The following is a 17,499-nucleotide window of genomic DNA, read 5'->3' as shown; positions in this document are numbered from 1 at the left end:
CATTTCTGGAGATGATGCATTACAGAACGGCACCTGAAAACCAATTTTGTTAAACAAGTGTCACCCCAATAAATAAAAAGGAGCAAAAAAGATTACATTTCTGTGAGAGGTTGAAACTGCTTTTAGACTATTAGATCGGTTAAGTAAATCTTGGTTTGGTATCATGGGCTTTTACACCATTTTGAGCCTGTGGTTTTTCATATATATGTGAATATGTATGATATTTTCTTTACCCAGTCATTTTCAATATACTTAGGTTGTTTCTCCATGTCTTCGTTATTATACATGCTGCAGTGAACATGGGGGTGCAGCTGTCTTTCTCAATACAGTGAGTTTCTTTCAGATCTATACCCAGAAGTGGAAATGCTGGATTGTATGACAGCTCTACTTTTAAGGTTTTAAGAAAACTCCATACTGTTTTCCACAGTGGCTGTACCAGTTGACATTCTCCCCAACAGTGCACAAGGGTTCTTTCCTCTCCATATCCTCACTAACATTTGTTAGTTCTTTTTGATGACAGGCATTCTGACAGGTGTGAGGCAATATTTCACTGTGGTTTTGATTTGCATTTTCCCAATGATTATTGATGTTGAGCACCTTTTCATATACCTGTTGTACATTTGTATGCTTCCTTTGGAAAAATTTCTATTCAGTTTTTCTGCCCATTTTTATTTGGATTGTTTGTGGGGTTTTGGCTACTCAGTTCTATGCATTTTTAAACATGTGTTTTGGATATTAACCCCTTATCAAATATATGAATTGCAAGTGTTTTCTCCCATTTAGTAGGTTGCCTTTTCATTTTATTGATGGTTTCTTTTTCTGTGCAGACTCTATTTAGTTTTTTTTTTTTAATTGATTTTAGAGAGAGAGGAAGGGGAGGGAGGAAGGTATGAAGGGAGGGAGAGAAATATTGATTTGTTGTTCCACTTATTTATGCATTTATTGGTTGATTCTTTTATGTGCCCTGACTGGGGATTGAACCTGCAACCTTGACATATCGGAACATTTGCAAAAGCTTTTTAGTTTGATGTTAGACTGACTTTTTTATTTTTGTTTTTGTTCTCTTTGCTTTGTTGTCAAATCCAAAAAATCATCACCAAGACTGATACCAAAACTCTTTTTTGATGTCCTTGAAACTTGAAGTAAACTTTGGCAGGATATAATGTCCTTGGTTTACATTATCTAAAGTTTCTGGAAAATTCTGCTCTACCTTTGTTGTGCTTGTATGTTATTTTTGAGGAATCTGATGCTGTGTAATTCCCTTACCTTTGTAAATTACTTTATCATTTTCCCAGAAAGCCCTGACTTTTTTTTTTTTCCATAAACAATTTTACTAGGCTCTATGTCACAGTTTATCATTCTGGAGCCATTTTGCTAAGTATCTGGTAGGACTTTTCAACATAGATTCTTTATTTCACTTTCATTCTCTTTGTTTTCCTGTTTTTCTTCAATAGCCTTCTTTTTTTAACTTTTAAAAATACATTTATTGATTTTAGAGAGAGAGGAAGGAAGAGAGAGAGAACCATCGATGTGAGAGAGAAATATCAACTGGATTGAACCCACAACCTAGGCATGTGCCCTGACCTGGAATCAAACCCCCAACCTTTTGGAGTACGATACTGTGTTCCAACCAACTGAGCCACACTGGCCAGGGCCACCTTGAGAGTTTTAAGGATTGGGAGTTTAGAGGAGGTCTTAGGGGTAGATCTCAAGCTCATTCGCCAAAATGAGATTGATTCCTCTGGCTTCATCCATCCTTGTATATGGTTGGCACAAATGGCACTAATTGCAGTTTTATTATCTATCTCCCTGAACAGAGTGATTTAAACTATTTGCCCTCTGGTCGGGGACAAGTGTAAGCCATTTACTTTTAAGCAGTCCTTGGTTAGGGAAGATAGGATTTTGTGATTTATCATCGGATAGTTGTAAATGGCTTAGCCATTTAACTATCAGTTTCCCTATTCCACTCATCCTGGCTTAGTAGCCTGTCTCATAACTCCTCAAACCCCAGGGCCTCCTTAAATCAGGTCCTTCTTAGAGCAGAGGGAGGGGGCTCTGTCTCTAGGGTAGGGTTCTTTATAGATTCCTAAGGCAAAGTCCAGACAGACTGGAAAAAGGAAATGAGGCAGGTAGGCAGGGACATTGAGGCCAGGCTACCCTTCAGTACCCCCTACTGTGCCTCACTGCCTTCCGAGAGGCAGATGGTAACATGGCATTGGCTGACGATTAGGCCCAAACCCAGCCCCACCAGGAACTGACCCAGGAGCAGGAGGAGGCGGTTCATACTAGTTGCACACTGGCCACGTTCCCACTGGCGCTGGCTATAGTCAGATAGGGGAGGAAAGGGAAGAGCCTCATTCTGCTGTGGGCCAGGCTCCTCCACACTGATCGCGGAGCTAAGGTCAGGAGAGGGATCTGGTTTATAATGCAGCCAAGGTAAACGGGGTCCTGGCTGGGCCTGGGGGACACTCAGTCCGCCACGTGCAGGTCCTGCCCATGCTCCAGCTGGCACCTGGCCAGGCAGCCAGTTCCAGGGGCCCTCGCTTGCCTGACTGCCTCGCTTACTCTGTCCTCAGAGTACTTCTCAGTCCGGATGGTCATGGTGTAGAAGTGGAACTTTCCTTCCTTGTAGGCGGGCGCTGGCTGTCAGCACGGCCTGGGCCTCTGCATTCTGAGCGATGATGATGCGGGCGGGCAGCACAGGCTGGGCCACAGTCAGCGCCCAGATATGCCGGCTGTGCAAGGCCTTCCCCCGCTCCACGAGAGCAGCAGGTCCAGAACAGCTGTGGAGTCCACGCCCTTGGGTGTCCCTTCCATTAGCACCAGGATCACGTCCCTCGGGATGGAGAAGAGGAAGGGGCATAGGGGGTCTGCATGCTTGTACTCTGGCTTGAAGTATAAATACAGGCTGTCACCAGGATGCCCGAGTTCTGCAGCAGGTCTCCAAGCGCGGATGAAGGCAGCTCGGACATGGGTTTTCCTGCTGCTGGCTGGTGTCATGGCTGTGCCCGTGGCCATACTGGTGAAGAGTCAACACCGTCATGATGTCCACGGCCGCAGCGCAGCCCCGTTATCAGCACGGCCCTCCGCGCAATCCCATAGTCCCCAGGGGTCAGCTGCTGCACTGCCAGGTACACCGGTACCCCAGTCATGACTCAGACGGACAGCACAGAGAGCAGAGTTCCCAGGATCTCAGCTTGCTCTCAGCTGAAATTCATGATCTTGGTGGCTGGCGGGGAGGACATCCAGAGAGAAGAGGCTGATGAGCATGCTGGCAAAGCCAGTGAGTAGATGGGCTGCATGATTGCCAAGCTACGTGCCAGGTACCCACCAATGATTTCCCCAATCATGAACGCCAGGCAGATGGCAGAAGCCATAGCACTGATGACAGGCCCGCTCCTTCTTGGGGTCACAGTGACTGCCAGGACCCTTCTGGGTGTGACAGTAATGGTTACTCTCCACAGCCAGCTCAGTGGATGACAACTCCGAGTCAGGTAGGGACACAGAAATCCAGCCAGCCCCATCCTGCCACAGACATCCCGTGTAAGACCGGGCTCCGGGCCTGGCGTCTAGGAGGTACTGCTCATCCGCGGCCTTCCTGCGGCCCTGCGCGCCGCGCACTGGGTCGGGAAGCTGCGCGCCAGACGCTGCGCCGCACGCACCTGCGGGGAGAGCCTGCGTACCTCTCCCGTCTCCCCCTGTGCGCCCCTCGCACGCCGGCGCCGCCGCGCAGCTGCTCCTGCTCTGGCTGCGGTGGGTTCGTCCCGCTGCCGCGCCTTTCCAGCCTTAGCGCTGAGCGCTTTATCCGACCCTCGCCACTTCCACTTCGGGTGAAGCGGCCTGCAGCGGCACATCCTGTGCAAAAGCCCGCGGTGAAGGAGGAGGGGGTGGGTGGCTGCAAAGGACGCCCGGGAGCTGACCCAGAGCACCCTTCCCCTCTGCCCCTGGCGAGCCTACCTGGCCTGCACCGAGAAGCCGAACCGCCTCTGTAAAGTTAGGACTGAACGAGGGCTGCACGTGCTCTTCGCGGCTTGGATCTGGCAGCGTCCCACCCAGCTAGGTGGCTTGGTTTGTAGGAATCCGCCTTGAATACCCCTAGGGGAAGAACGTGGCCCCTCAGGCTACGGTTGTGTCCTCTCCTCCTTTGAGTTTTTATTGAATTCTCTTGTCCTTGGTGTGCCTTATAACTTAGTTTTCATTTCACATATGATTTTGCCTTTCTTTTATTTCTTTCTGTAGCTCAGCCCATTTTATTTAATTTTTCTTTTTTGGTCCACTTTGGTTCTTAGTTTTTATATTTCTGACTCAGGGTGTTTTGTTTGTTTTTTTTCCATATCTGCAAATTGTTGTCTGAGGATATTTGATTCATTTTGAGGTGTGCGTGGTACAGTTTTTTTTTCCAACTTCATGGTTAGTTTTGGGGGAGAAAACCATCAACAGTGCAACTTTTTTTCTTTTCTTTCTTTTTATTTTTCTTTTTTTCTTTTTTCTTTCTTTTTTTTTTTTTTTTGTCTTTGTGCTGTGCTTTTGTAGGCGCATGGTCTACTTTTGCTGTTGTTGGGTCTATTCATTTTGTGGACACAGTCCCTAATGTGAGAGTTCTGTCGCCTTTCCCTCTTCAGTTTCTTTTATGAATTTGTGGGGTTGATGGTGAGGGAGAGGTAACGAAAAGGTTGGTAGGTCTTATATTTATTTTGTTTCTTCAGGAGCTTTACTTTCCCTTTTTTGTCTTTCCATTTATTACTTTGTCTCTAAGAGGCAAGGTCTGTTCTCTATATCTATATACCTGATTCCCTGCCAGAAGCACTTTTTCTTGGCGGCCGCCACAGCTGGTCCAGAAATTTCTAGGTACTTTCACATCAGTAGGGCTGTGAACTATTAAGTCCTAACTTGTGTTCAGTATTTTTTGCATTTGTTTTACAATCTCTCTCTGTGGATAATTTTGTCTGTGCTTCTCCTAAGTCCTCTGTATTCCTTTGCCTTTTTTCATGGAGTCTTTTTATTTTTTTTTAAAGATTTTATTTATTTACTTATTTATTTTTAGAGAGAGGGAAAGGGAAGGAGAAAGAGAGGGAGAGGAACATCAATGTGTGGTTGCCTCTCACGGGCCCCCAACTGGGGACCTCGCCCACAAACCAGGCATGTGCCCTAACTGGGAATTGAACCGGTGACCCATTGGTTCGCAGGCCAGCACTCAGTCCACTGAGCCACACCAGCCAGAGCTCATGAAGTCTTTTTCGCTCCCATTCACTCATTCTCTGCATCCACAGGCTTGCAGAAGGTAGGCAGTGGAATAATTTGTGGCATTTATTTTTTCCCACTCTACTTATGATAATTTGAAGGTTGTTGTGATTGCTGTCTCCTAGTAATGATAATGTTGGAGGCATGGATTCCATGTGGGTTTTATTTTTTCTTCTTGTTTATTTTATATCTGTTTGGGGAGGCTCAGGGAGAAATTTGTGCTCAGGCCACCTCCATTGTTATGCAGACTTGAAAGGTCCAGCAGTCCCTATTTTTGTATAATTTTATACCTGAAAAACCCCAAAGAGTCAGCTTAAAAACTATTATAGACAGTAAGGGAATGTAGTTATGTGGTGAGGTAAAAAGTTAATTAATAGAAATTTGTAACTTTCTTATATTCAAATAGCTTGGAAGAGATGATGGAGAATGCCATCAATAGGAACAATTCACCAGCAAAAAACACCCCAAAACTATAAAAAAAAAAAAAACAGCCTAGGAATAACTGTACCAGGAACTGTGTAAACCCTTTGCATTAGATTCCTAGGGCTGCCATAAGAAAGTACCATCCACTGGGTGGCTTAAAACAACAAATTTATTCTTTTACTGTTTTATAGATTGGAAGTCAATAATCAAGATATTGGCAGGACCACCTCCCTCTGAGGTCTCTAGGGGAGGATCCTTTCTTGCCTCTTCCGGCTTCTGGTAACCCCAGACATTTCCTGGTTTGTGGCAGCACAATCCAATCCCTGCCTCCATCTGTCTTCAAGTGGCCGACTTCCCTTTGTGTCTCTGTGTTTATCTTTTCTAGTAAGAATGCAAGTCATTCTGGGCTAGTGCCACCCTAATTTCAGTATGGCCTCACCTTACTTGATTATATCTGCAAAGATCCTATTTCCAAATAAGGTCACATTCATAGGTTTAGGACTTGAACATGTCTTTTTGAGGAACACAATTCAACTAGTAACACCTATATAAGGACAAAATTTTAAATACCCCTAAAGGACATAGAAGCAAATTTGAATAAATGAGAATATATACTTTGTTCTTCCATAAGAAGACTCAACATTTAGAAGATGTGAAACTTATAAATTAAGTTAATGTAGGGAAGATTGATATGATCCAAGATAATCACTGACAGTTTTGTTTTTGCTCCCTCCCCCGCCCTCCCCCTGCCTCCGAATTGGAGGTGCATATTGCAAAGCTCAAATGAAAGAGTAAGCAAGTAATAATAGTCACACTCGGAAAAAGAATAATATAAAATTGCAGGCAAATACCATTTTAAAAACATATTGAATAAACACATTAAGAAGGATGCTGTATTGGAGAAGCTGTGGAGAAATAGTTACTTTTATGTATGGCTGGTTGGAGTGCTAATTTCCTCAACAGCTATAGAGGACAATGGAGCAATATTTCTAAAAAGGCATATATCATTAGATCAAAGAATTTCACATGCACAATTGCTTATGTATAAGGTAATTCACTGAAACATTGTTTATAATAAAGTATTGGAAACCCAAATTCTAACAAGAGGGAACTGGTTAAATAACGGTATAGTCATGTAACAGAATATTAGGCAGCTGTAAAGGGGAATGAAGATATTCTCTTTGTACTAGTTTGGCAAGATCCCAATGCTATGTTATTACGTTTAAAAAAGCAAGATACAAAACTAATTATTAAGCTTTTTCAAAGATGAGAAAACAAGAATGTTTTCGTATTACTTACTTGTATGTGCTCAAAGAAACCCAGGGCTGATGCATAAGAAGCGTAAGTACTGTGACTGTCCATGCAGAGGTATACGGGGGGTAGGTGGGAAGGAGGCGGAGTGACAGTTCATTGTGCCCCTTTGCACCTTCTGGCTTGCCTCTCTTTCTAAAAAGAAAAAATTAAAAATAAAGATTAATTTATTACAAGTGTCAGTGTATTAACATAAATTTAAAAGAGCCATCACTTAACTTTTATATTTAAATAGTTAGGGTACTCATGCAAATAAGACAAATGTTCTCATACTCTGCCATTTTTCAAGCAGTCTTTTTAAGATAATTTTATTTTTTTTTAAAGATTTTATTTATTTTTAGAGAGAGGGGAAGAAAAAGAAGGACAGAAACATCAATATGAGAGAGAAACTTTAATTGGATGCCCTTGCACGTGCCCCGATGGGGGACCAATCCTGCAACCCCGACTTGTGCCCTGACCCGCAGTTCGCTTTGCAGGACAGCACCCAGCTGACTGAGCCATGCCGGTCAGGGCTAAGATAATTTTAAAGTATACGTATAATAATTTATATTGTTCAACATTTACAAGTAATAGAAATGTCCTTTAATATAATGACTTAAAAATCTTAAATTACTTTAAAATGAAGACAGCTTGAAACTCACCCTTTTAGGATGTGGCACATGTATATAGTAACATTTCATTTACCTAAATTTTATTGTAAGTTTTGGTTCTAAATGACCTTGGGCAAGTTATTTAAGCTCTCTGGTTCAATTTTCCCTCCTGTATAATGGAGAGTTATTTTGGGAATTAACCATAGTAAATACCTCTTACAATGATGCTGATTATAAAATTATTTCATTTGGTGTCATTTGAATATAGATTAGGTACGTATATAAATACAGTGGCATTCTAAATGAGGATGAGAAATTATGCTGTTTTCTTCACAGATTGCTTCTTTTTGATTGTCCCATTTTTATCTTCTTTGACTCTTGGATAAATTGAGTATTTTATGCTTGCATAGTTCTTTGAACAGTACTTTTTCTGTAAATTTACATTAACACCCAAACACCCAAATGATATTTAAAAAACTCCTTCAGCCTGTTGTGATGGATCAAGTGAGGGTAAGTCTTAACATTTGTATTTCTAATCCAAGGCTATGCTCATTTGGGAATGAAATTTTGCTAAAGAGCATATGTGCAACAAGTGACGTAATCCATGTAGTCATTGTGTAAAAGTCAACGAATAGTTTAAAATTTGTCTTGTGCTGTTTGAAAGAACAACTTTTTGTTAGGCTCTTGGCAGGATCATGAAATGTGAAGTTTGTTCTAAATTTGGGTGATCTTAGATTCTAATGTGTCTCCTTTGGACAGAACAGAACTGTTTTCTCTATTAAACTTCTGTTTTCAACAATGAAAAACAAATAATAAATGTTATAATCTAAAAATATTTGAAACAAAAGTATCCCCGAGGTTTTATTGTGGAAGCATGTATAGGAAAACGCCATTAATCCAGTTTTGCCAGGATATGAGGAAAGGATTCTACTTCAGTGGATTTATTTGATGAAATATAATTCTATGTCTAATTTTACTTTAGTATTAAGCTGACAGTTGTCAGTGTACTCATCTATAATACTGCCAGGCTCATTTGCTCCTTTTCTACTGACTTTAATTGGCTTCATGCCTGAAAATCAAGATAAGTAAATTTAATAACAATTTTTGTTAAATAAAATCATTGAGATGAAGGAGGACCTGAGGATTTGAGATCCTGACTAGTGCATGGGTTTTGTGAAAGCTAATTTAAGAGCTGGCAACTTTTTTTAATTTTTTTTTTTTTTTGCTTATTTCTGAGCTTTTGAGTATTGTTGCAATGGATTGTTTGTTTTTAGGTAAATGGATTATAGTAGTGAGTATAAATTTATCTGATATAGTCAAGAAATGAGTATTTCGGTTACAAAAGAATTGCGAAATATAGCTGTTAATTCTGGCTTTTAAGGAATTGGAATGCAAATATTTTTTACTTAATCTTTAGTGAACACAGTTTAGTCTCTCTCTAGTTCTGATGTTCAGCTCTCTACTTAAAGTCTGTCCAAGGCTTCCCACTGATCTGATTTTACAAAAAAGTTATGTTCTGCCTGACCTGGCTTCCCACCTCTTCTCATCGAAGCACACCCTCTTGCCCTTTATTTTCAGGTACATAGATCTTCCTTCATTTCCTGGAATTTCCCATATGCGTTTCTTCCTAGTCCTGTGCTAGCCACTCCCTCTGCCTGTGAGTGCCCCCTCTTTGCCAGTGGTTTACTGTGTTGAACTCAGCTCAGACTCTACTTCCCCAGAGAAATTTCTTTTTTTTTCTTTTTTTTTTTTATTTTTTTATTTTTTATTTTTTTTTTCCAGGGCTTCAGGCTACAACATAGTTTGCTGGCGAGAAATTTCTAAAATCACCTGAGTCTCAGTCTGTTATGTTTCATGCTTCTTTTGCCTCTTTTTTTTTTGTCTCTGTAGTAGCACATACAGTAATTGTCATTAACTTCATTTTAAACTTCATTGTTTAATGCCTGCCTTCTTGTTTCGTTTATGACAATGCTTTATTTTTAAGTTAAAAAAAAATGTATCATAGCCAAAATAAAATGTTTTGCCTCTGAATAGTATTTTAAGCTTAAGGGGAAAAACTCATTAATGAGGAACATATTTTCATGTTTTAATGTTTTTAGTTTTTTATTAAGATTTTAATTAAGCTTCACAGTCACTAAGGTTTTTAAACTTAGGTTTCATGATCCTTTTGAGTTCATTTTTAAATGGAGTCATTTATCTTCAAAACAGAAAAAAATTTCAGAATCTATTAAAAATTATTTTATTCAAATTAAAATGAACATTTCAGGTGGGTTTGGTGTCATCTGGGCCTAAGAGATAGCAAATGATGAAGCAAAATTGTAGAAGTTGGCTAACATCTTTTGTGTGAACTGAGTCAATGAGTCAACTGAGGGTCTAGCAGCGTTACCTACAGGAGTCCGCTGGGCCAGACTGTCCAGTAATTCCACTGAAATTCCCATCTCAGCAACACGTGGAGTTCGGACTGTATCCATGGGTCCAAAAGGGTGTTGGCTTCCTTCTCTAGATGTAAGACCTGAAATTTTGAAGACAGCACTTGGTTTCCCATTCGTGACAAATTCTAGGCATATTGGCATTCCATTTGAATTAGGATAGGAAAAGTAGACAGATCCGCCTGTTCCCTCAGGAAATGGATTGTTCCCAGGATAAAAATGACATCATGGTTGATATTTTCATAATCAGGCAAGTCAAAAACAAATTTATCTTCCGCTGCTTGCTGTGCGGCTGTATGCGCAGACCTCCCCCCACCAAGCAGCCAAACATGGTGGCAGCGGCCTAATATCTGCCTTCTTAGTGAAACTGGGACTGTCATTGTTTCTCGCTGTACTTCCAATGCTCAGCCTAGTGTTTGACATGCAGTAGGCAGTAAGTATTGAATAAGTAAACAGATGAGGACTGCTCAGGCAACTGATTCATTATTTCGCTACACTTATGGAGAAGACTCTGTTAAAAGTTGTTATTAGCCCTGGCGATGTGGCTCTGTTGGTTGGGCGTTGTCCTGCAAGCCAAAAGGTTTCTGGTTTGATTCCTGGTCAGGGCACATGACTGGGTTGTGCATATGGTTCCCAGTGGGAGTGAGTGCAAGAAGCAACTGCTCCAATGTTTCTCTCTCCCACTGATGTTTCTCTCCCTCTCTCCCTCCCTTCCCCTCTCTCTAGAATCAATGAAAGAAAAAAAATTTTAAGTTGTCATTAATTGCTTATAGTATTAACCAATTTTTGTCATAAGTGTAAAATGTCAATGGTTCCATGTCAGAACAGCTGTTAGTACATAAAAGTGTTTTTAGAGAGCACTTGAGAGCTTGAAAAAAAAGCTTTTAGAATTTTACTCTTGCCTGTACTTCATTTTACCTTAAACATATTGAAATCAAAGTAACCCTATTAAAATTTTTTTCCATAAAACTAAAAAATTAATGAACACATATATAATGCTGGTTCCAAAACACTTTTTGTTCATGGTCAGAAAGTGACACTTAAAATTCTGCTATATAGCTGAGTGACATTTGAGATGTGTGATTGTATTAAATGTTTACACTTCTTTTGATTTTCTGCTGCCAAGTCATATGTGTGATAAGGAAATTATAATACATTATTAAAGGATGAAAATAAATATAACATTGAATATATAATTAATTCAATAAAGATTTTTTTAAAAAACAAACATTACTTCAGTTCTAACCATGTGCCAGACACTGGATATATAATAATGAACAAAATATTGGGTTGGCCAAAATGTTCTTTTGGCTTTTTCCATAATATGGCTCTAATAGTGCTTAGTTGTCTTTAATTTCATTCAAAACAGTTTTGTTAGATTGTGTTGTGACAGCTCTCATATCAGCATGCATTAAAAAAAAAACAACAACAAAAACTTATCATGCCCTGGCTGGTGCACCTCACTGGATTGTGTGCCAGCCTGAGAACCAAAGGGTTGCCAGTTCGATTCCCAGTCAGGGCACACGTCTAGGTTGTGATCTGAGTCCCTAGTTGGTGGCGTGAGAAAAGCAACTGGTCGATGTATCTCTCACACATTGATGTTTCTCTCCCTTTCTCCTTCCCTTCCCCTCCCTCTAAAAATATATAAATAAATAAAACTTATCAAAATTGGTAAATTTTTGTGTAGCCATTTTAATATTGAAGATGGAAGAAAATATGCAACATTTCTGGCATATTATGGTTTATTATTTCAAGAAAAGTAAAAACAACGGTAACAAAAAGATTTGTGCAGTGTATGGAGAAGGTGCTGTGACCAATTCAAATGTGTCAAAAGTGGTTTGCAAAGTTTTGTACTGGAGATTTCTCACTGGACGATGCTCCACGGTCAGGTAGGCCAGTTGAAGTTGATAGTGATCAAATCGAGACATTAACTGAGAATAATCTATGTTTTACCACACAGGAGATAGCCAACGTACTCAAATAATGATTCGAAGTATGAATGATACTTCAAATATTGATTTGAAAATATTCAAATCAACAAAGTTATTGGTGAAAATGAAAAATGTACCTTTTTATTTTATGGAAAAAAAAGACTTTTTGGCCAACCCAACAGTTAGGGTTCCTACCCTCATGGAATTTACATGGTAGTTGCTAGAGACAGACCACATTCTGTTAATAATGCAGGTAAATAGGTAATGACAACCCAATGTAAACTGGGTACTGTAAAAGGAGAAAGTAGGAGAGCATTGTGTAGAGACCTCTGAGGAAGTGAAGTTTGAGAAGAGATCTGAAGGAGGAGAAATTAACCACTGGTGAAAGTTCCAGGCAGAGGAAACAGCATGTGCAGAGGCCTTGAGGCCAGAGGAGCGTGTTTCTGAAGAACTGACAGAAAGCCAGTGGAACTAGATCAGAGATGGGTATGTGGAAGTGGTTCAATGCAGAGCTGGAGAGGTAGGCAGAGACCAGATCAAACATGAAGGATTCAGTCATCAAAATGTGATACTGTCGCCAGTTTAGAAATGGGAATTCTAACTGTTCATCAGTAGGGGGCTAGTTTAATAAATTATGGTAATAATGATGTAAAGTGTTCCTGTGAAGCTGTGGGAAAAAGTGAGGAAATTTACTACCTACTCAAAAATAAAGAAAATTTTAATTTAGTCCATTAATTAATGAACTAAAAAGGGTTAAAACCTGATCCATGAGTTGATATAGGAGTTGTCCTATATGAAATTCTGAAGGCTTCTTTTGGTAAAATGTTATTCTTTTATATGGTTTATTATAATAATGTTTTCTTATATTTTGAGGATATCATTATTATATCTCATCAGATATATTTTGTAATTTAGCACAGTAGATAAGAGCATGTCTGCTGGTTCCTAGGTTGATATTCTGTCATTGCCATTTACATAGTTGCTTAGCTGGGCAGATTACTTCACAGCTTTCATTTGGGCCATGTTTCTTTGTCTCCTTATTTTGGCTGCCTCCCTGTGTTTGTTTCTATGTATTAGGTAGAGCTTCCGTGCCTTCCAGTTTTGATAGTGTGGCCTAATGTAGTAGGTGTCCTGTAGGGTCCAGTGATACAACCTCCCCTGTCACCTAAGCTGGGTACTCAAGGCGCACCTTATGTGTGAGCTGAGTACACCCTCCTCATGTAGTTGAGCCTTGACTGCTGTTGGCAGGTCAATGGGAGGGGTTTACCCAGGCCCGTTTCTCATCTGTAAAATGTGAATAGTGTATCTACCTGATAGTGTTCTGGTATAAGTTATCTGAGATCATACGTAGGAGAATGCCTAAAGTATGTATATTTCCCAAACTTTGAAATATGTATTTAAATTAATAACGTCTCCCATATAAATACACTGTCTTTAGACTTCTGGTCAAGATGGCAGCACAGGTAAACATGGCTCGCCTCCTCACCCAACCACATCAAAATGGCTACCAAAATATAACACAACCATCACAATTGTCAGAAATCAAGTTGGATAGAAGTCTCACAACTACAGAATTAAGGAAATCACATCCATCCAGACTGATAGGAGAGATGAGGAGGGGTGGAGAAATGGAATGGCCTGGTCCCACATCCACGTGTGATGGATAAAAATTCTGTGTAGTGGCTAGAAATTCGGGAGGGATATCTCAGGAGTTAGGAGTCCCAGCCCCACAGCAGGCCCCCCCAGCTCAGGGATCCAATGCCAGGAAGGCAAGTCCCCATAACTTCTGGCTGCGAAACACAATGGGGATTGAGTGGAGAAACTGCTGGAGTCCCAAGCAGTTCCCCTTAAAGAACCCACACGCAAACTTGCTCAGACTCCCTCTGAGATCCAGCACCAGGGTAGCAGCTTGAGAGGCACCAGTGGCGTACAGGGAGGAATCGAAATGTCTGGCATCAAGGTGGGAGCTGGGTGACAGCCTTCTCTCAGACAGAAAGGTGGGCAGAGGCCATTTTCCCTTTTCTGAGCCCTGACCCCCACAGAGCCATGGGGCTTGCAAGTGGGTGCCATACCTGAGACTCTCCCATCAACCTGGCTAACACTGTCAGCCCTACCCTGAACATCCGCTGAGACTCTGGCTCACCCAAACTGTTAACCTTGACTTTTCCTTATGAATGGTTGGTCTTGACACATGCTTCACAGTTTCCTAAATCCTATCAAACAAGCCACAGCCAGCCTCAGTAAACCCCCAACCCCTGTGCCTCTTGCTAAGTGGCCCCAGACCCAGCACTAGCAGCAGCCAGGCCAGATTCACAGGCTGGCTTTGCCTGGGAATCGCCAGTACCACCACAAGTAGCAGCCATCTCAGATTGCTCTACAGCCCATGCAGGGTGGCCCTGGACAGTGTACAGGTCGGGGATGACTTTGGCCTGCACCACACAGAAAACCCCAGAGCCTGCAAACCCAGTGGACAGCTACATACTACAAAAGAGCACCACCCCCCTGCCCCCCACACAGCTGATCCTCCATGGAGGGTGGAGGTTGGTGGTCAGTGGTCACAGCCAGTCCTTGCAGCTGACTGGCCTGGGTAAATCCCTCCCATTGATCTGCCAACAGCAACCAAGACTCAACTACAAGATGAGGCTGTTCTCAGCTCACATGGAGAGCACACCTCAAGTATCCAGCTTAGGTGATGGGGCAGTTGTGTCACTGGACTCTACAGGACACCTACTACATTAGGCCACACTACCAAAACTGGAAGGCATGGAAGCTCTACCTAATACATAGAAACAAACACAGGGAGGCAGCCAAAATAAGGAGACAAAGAAACAGGGCCCAGATGAAAGAACAAAGCAAAACTCCAGAAAAATAATTAGACAAAATGGAGATAAGGAATCTATCAGATGCAGAGTTCAAAACACTGGCTCTAAGGATGCTCAGGGAACTTAGTGAGGACCTCAGCAGCATAAAGATCTAGTCAGAAATGAAGGATACACTGGAATAATTGGAATAAAGAACAATTTACAGGGAAACAACAGTAGAGTGGATGAAGCCCACAATCAAATCAATGATTTGGAACATGAGGAAGCAAAAAAAAAAAAAAAAAAAAAAAAAAAATCCAATCAGAACAACATAAAGAAAAAGGAACCCAAAATAACAAGGACAGTATAGGCAGCCTCTGGGACAACTTCAAGCATTCTGACATTTGCATCATAGGAGTGCCAGAAGGAGAAGAGAAAGAGCAAGAAATTGGACATCTATTTGAAAAAATAATGAAAGAACACTTCCCTAATTTGGTGAAGGTAATAGGCATGCAAGTCAGGAAGCACAGAGAGTCCCAAACAGGATGGATGCAAAGAAGCCCACTTCAAGACACATAATTAAAAGGTCAAAGGATAAAGAGAAAGAGAGAATCTTAAAAGCAGCAAGAGAAAAGCAGTTCTCTTACCTATAGGGGAGTTCCCATAAGACTGTCAGCTGACTTCTCAAAAGAAGCTTTAGGCTAGACGGGACTGGAAAGAAATACTTAAAATGATGCAAAGGCAGAACCTACAGCCTAGATTGCTCTACTCAGCAAAGACATCATTTAGAATCGATGGGCAGGTAAAGGGCTTCACAGACAAGAAAAAAAACTAAAGGAGTTCATCATCACCAAATCATTATTATATGAAATGTTAAAGGGACTTATTTAAGAAAAAGAAGATCAAAACTGGGAACAATAAAATGGCAATAAATATGTATGTATCAACAATTGATTCTAAAAACAAACTAAACAAAAAAGAAGAACAGAGACAGAATAATGGATACAGAGAATGTTTTGATGGTGGCCAGATTGGGGGTGGGGAGAGAATGGGTGAAGAGGTGAGCGGATTGAGAAGTACAAATAGGTAGTTACAGAATAGCCACGGGGATGTAAAGTGCAGTATAGGAAAGGGGGCAGCCAAAGAACTTACATGCATGACCTATGGACATGAGCAATGGTGTGGGGAGTGCTTGGTGGAGAGTGGAAAAGGGGGGTGGAAATTGGGACAACTGTAGTAGCATAATCAAGAAAATATAATTTAAAAATAAAAAAACAAGAAAAATACTCTGCCTTTGCTGAAATTTTAATTTTTAGTAGCATTTTCTCCCAGCAGCATTAGAAAGCCTATGTACTCTGATTCAATAATGTGAATTCTACGTATTTATTTATAATTATATTTTCTTTTTCCTTTTATTTTGATTATGGTTGTACCATTTTAAAAGGCTTTGTGGCTATAGCTGCTAACTTGTGATTGGAAAGGAGAAGGGTTTGCATTTTTAGACCATCTGTGGGAGTTATGGTGTCTGAAGCTGACAAGAGATCATGGCAGATGGTGAGGTCACAGAGATTGACTCTTTGAGCTTGACATAATGTGTTCATGAAGGTGGAAGAAGAAATCCAATTTATTTATTTATTTTTAGCCAAGAGAAAACTTGGTGACAGGAAGGAGTGTACAATTGTTGAGGCTGGGTAAAACATAATGCATCAGTGCACAGGATAGGTTTATCTTTGAGAATCACCAGTACTGTCAAAGATGGCAATTTCTTGGAACATTCAGTGTCATGTTTATTCACTTTCTAGAAGCTTGATTTAAGTCATATATTTCAAATAATTTGTAGCTTAAAGACAATGTAAAAGAAAGAAGCTTTAAAAGTACTTAGAAGTATGTGTGTGTGTGTGTGCACGCGCGCGCACGTGCGCGTGTGTTAGAAATGTGTATTTTTAAATTATAGGTTCATAAACTCTCAGACAGTATAGCATACTTCATTTTTAATGGAACACATCTCTGTCACAATCCCATTTCATTTTGTAACATTTATCTTACTGTTAACTTAAATTACATTTGAAGGTTTACACTGTTTCTCTCATTCACTAGGATATCTCCAGTGCCTGCATTAGGATCTTATGTGTAGTGGGCATCCAGTGTTGGACAGATGAATAAATAAATTAATGAGTGAACTTACTACCTAATCTTGTTAATTTTAGCAGAGTTTTTCTTAACCACAATTAAAACCTTTTCTTCTGTTTTAAATTGCATTTGTGTTATGGTATTTTTCTCTTGCACTATGTGTGAATTCTGTATTTATTATTTATGAGTAAGAAACCTTAATTTGTCATGAGAAACAGCAGACTGATTTTTTCACTAACATTGGTTGAGTGCTAACATTGTGCTAGGTCGTATCTTAATGATTTTTCATGCCTTGCCTCATTTAATTAAATAGATAAATACTGTCACTGCTTTGCAGATGAAAAAATTGAGGCACAGAGACATTAAGGTAAATTTGCTCAAGAAACACGCACTTTCACTCTTTCAAATAGTTATCGTTTAAGTAACATTTAGAGGTTCTAATTTGTGCTGGTTCTGGAGAGAAGATACAAAGGAACTACTAAACAAAATTTTGTTTTGTCAAGCTCATTAATGTGGCTACATAGTATTTTTATTGGTAGCCTACAGCTATAGTGTGCAGAAATAGTAACACTGTTAATTTCTTTTATTTGCAAGAGTAGCATATGCTGCTCAATAACACAGTACTTAGGAAATATAGTACAAG

General features: G+C 40.4%; 1 protein-coding gene and 2 pseudogenes across 4 annotated transcripts in view; 1 reads left to right on the top strand and 2 right to left on the bottom strand.

Moving 5' to 3' along the window:
- TFDP2 (transcription factor Dp-2) overlaps positions 1-17,499 on the top strand; it is a 169,975-nt gene that overhangs the window by 26,097 nt on the left and 126,379 nt on the right. The gene's annotated exons all lie outside the window — the stretch shown is intronic.
- On the bottom strand, positions 2,470-3,854 carry LOC129088124 (proton-coupled zinc antiporter SLC30A2-like; annotated as a pseudogene).
- Positions 9,809-10,325, bottom strand: LOC129088123 (protein Hikeshi-like; annotated as a pseudogene).

The sequence above is a fragment of the Pteronotus mesoamericanus genome, unplaced genomic scaffold (assembly GCF_021234165.1).
Source record: "Pteronotus mesoamericanus isolate MK-2021 breed Mesoamerican mustached bat unplaced genomic scaffold, CSHL_Meso_final scaffold_54, whole genome shotgun sequence".
Taxonomy (NCBI): Eukaryota; Metazoa; Chordata; class Mammalia; order Chiroptera; family Mormoopidae; genus Pteronotus; species Pteronotus mesoamericanus.
Note: the sequence above shows the minus strand (reverse complement) of the source record. Positions and strands in the feature narration are given on the sequence as shown.